The following is a 2,939-nucleotide window of genomic DNA, read 5'->3' on the forward strand; positions in this document are numbered from 1 at the left end:
CTCTGTTTAAATCTAGATTAAAGACACATCTCTTTGGCCAAGCATTCAAATAATGCATCTCGTAATCTTGTACTGCAGTTATATCTGATCAAATGCACATTACTATTCTTTAGCTTGGGTTAAACAAATCAATTTTGCTTGGTTGGAACAGCAGCTACGCTAATTACGTCTCTATATTTTTCTGTTTCTGCCACGGGATTAACATCCCGTTGTAACTAGGATTTACATAAGCTTCAGTCTGGATCCAGAACACCTGAGAAGAGATGATGCCAACCCCTCAGAGGACCTCAGCCAACCCTGAAACAACATGCAGAACTGCCAAATTTTGCTATAAGTTTGATTGCAACAAGATCTAATTGCTGTTAATAGTGTTTCGTCATCGTCTGTTTGATTACGTCTTTAATTGATTTTTCAGTACATTTCTGCCACATGTACATTAACTGACAGTCACCACTGATAAGCTACTACTAAATATATTGTAGAAACTTAATTTTCTGTTAAGCTGCTTTGCAACGATTTGTATCGTGAAAAGCGCTATACAAATAAACTTGAATTGAAGTGAAAAAAAAATAGTTAGCTAATAATGCCAAATGCATGACAACATGATTGTACTATGTAATAATTTGAGCAGTTTTCTTTCAATGTTTTGAAACAGCAGCATTTTTTTCCCAAGCACAGAGGTCAGAAACTTTTTACATAAAAACATTTCCTTCTAGACTTCCCAAAAGGCTCCATTTTCACTTCTCAGTAGTAACCTCCCTTTTAACCTGTGTTAGCTCATAGTAGACCTGAAGACCAGGGCCCGTATTCTTAAAGATTCTAAGAATTCTCTCAGAGAGCTCCTAATTTAGCTTAAAAATTTCTACCTAGGAGTCTTAGCTTAAAGGTGATTCAGGACCAATCTGAGAGCAACTCTGAGCGAGGAAAAGACAAAAACTTTTATTTTAGTGAGGAGGCGGGGCTGACCCCGTTGCTAGCTATGACACAGTCTTTTGAAGACTGTGATTGGTTGGTTGTCCAAGAAGGAAATAAAAGAGCGCTTTTAAGAGTAGGGTCTATTATAAGCCTTCACTTTGAAATTAAAGGAGTAATTTTTCCTGTTTTACCATACTCTCTCTCTCTCTCTCTCTCACACACACACACACACATTATATATGTATATATATTCTTTATTTTTTTATTTACCATGCTGTTATACTTAACGTATTTTATAGGAAATGAACAGCGACACAAGGTTCTGAAAGTGCTGTAATTGTTTGTGTGATCACTTTGCTCATAGAAGGCTGTGACAGACCCAAATCATCACTGCTGCATAGTTGCATTTTTCCAGTTTCCAAATATGTCAATGTAGTGATTACTTCCATTTCTGGCGCTATGGCATTTCTGCATGGTGTCGGAGATGTTAGCGTGTCTCTAATAATATTGGTCACAAACATGATCCCTGCACGATCTAATGTGTAGTGTCTTATTCACTCACTGTCATGCATTGTGCAACACATTTCTTCTCCCTCTTCATGTTTAGTCCATTTTCTCCACTGCTAAAGAAACTCTTAAGCCTCTTAAAAGGGTCATATGATGTGATTTTAATTTTTCCTTTCTCTTTGGGTATTACAAGCTCTTGGTGCATAAAGAAGATCTGTAAAGTTGCAAAGACTAAAGTCTCAAATCCAAAGAGATATTCTTTATAAAAGTTAAGAGTCAACCATGCCTACCTAAAACGGCTCATTCTAACACGCCCCCACATGTCTATGTCACGATGTGGGAAGATTTGCATAACACCGCCCAAATGTTCACACAAAGAAAGAAGGCATAACTTTTATTCACGCTGTAGTATTGTTGCTGCCTTCTATAAAGTGGGGCAGTTCCAAATTTGCAAGGACAGTCTGGCGCTTCTGACTCACAGCCTGTAAAGTACGTTTTTTATATTTAAAGAATTTGCCACTGACGATTCAAACTAGGGCTGTAGCTATCGATTATTTTAGTAATCGAGTATTCTACATATTATTCCATCGATTAATCGAGTAATCAGATAAGAAGTAATTTTTCTAAACCCATTTAATGTATTTAATTGCCAAATTGCATTCAAAATGCAAATACAAATATATCAATAAAAAAATAAAATAAATGAATAAAAATACAAAAATCAATTTCACATTACTTTAAAAAAGGTAAACAGTACAAACTAAAACTAATGCATAAATCTAAATAATAGTAATAAAAATAATAATACCTAAACATTGCATTTATGTCGTGCAACTTAACTTTCAAGTTTCAGCCTAACTAAAGCTCAAGCATGACATAAGCCTTTACTGTCTTCTTGGAAGGCTTTGTGGCTTTTGTGAGAGGCGAAAATCAGTGGATAGGAAGGTAACTTGAAACAAGAACAAGAGACCATACACAATTTTTAAACACATTTTTCTGCAACATGAAATTAGAGTTATTTGGAGAATAAACCCTCTTAAATGTCCCTATACGTACTCTTGTGTGTGTGTGTGTGTGTGTGTGTGAAACTTGTTTTTGATATCCTTCATACTCTGTGTGCGGGTCAGTTCACAGCAGTGAGAGAAATTAATCTGTTCCAATAAGTTTAAATTGATTTTTACATTTTATGGGCATTTTTACCTTTATAAAGCCTTTTTTTCCTAAAAGTGTGCATCATCTTTTGAGTCAAATTCTTACATTTAATCAGTCAATTAGAATAAAAGACATTTGGGCTGTTACCAAACAAATGATATCAGTATCAAAATTCATCTTTGCAATGCAGAGGAAACACAGAAGCTGCATGGGATGAATTTCCCACACAGAGGGACATGAATGCATTTAACCTGCAGTTACAAAAGCATAAATAATATTTAGTTATTTTAAACTTAAAACATTGAATACTGATATTTACAATTATTTTAAAAACGAAAAGATACTTTAAATGTGAAATTAAAACC

At 34.7% G+C, this 2,939-nt stretch overlaps 1 protein-coding gene across 2 annotated transcripts in view; it reads right to left on the reverse strand.

The window, feature by feature from the left end:
- The window catches only part of LOC107746573 (CD82 antigen-like), a 41,602-nt gene that overhangs the window by 21,652 nt on the left and 17,011 nt on the right, over nt 1-2,939 (reverse strand). The gene's annotated exons all lie outside the window — the stretch shown is intronic.

Source organism: Sinocyclocheilus rhinocerous, unplaced genomic scaffold, assembly GCF_001515625.1.
Source record: "Sinocyclocheilus rhinocerous isolate Xijiao unplaced genomic scaffold, SAMN03320098_v1.1 scaffold1160, whole genome shotgun sequence".
Taxonomy (NCBI): domain Eukaryota; kingdom Metazoa; phylum Chordata; class Actinopteri; order Cypriniformes; family Cyprinidae; genus Sinocyclocheilus; species Sinocyclocheilus rhinocerous.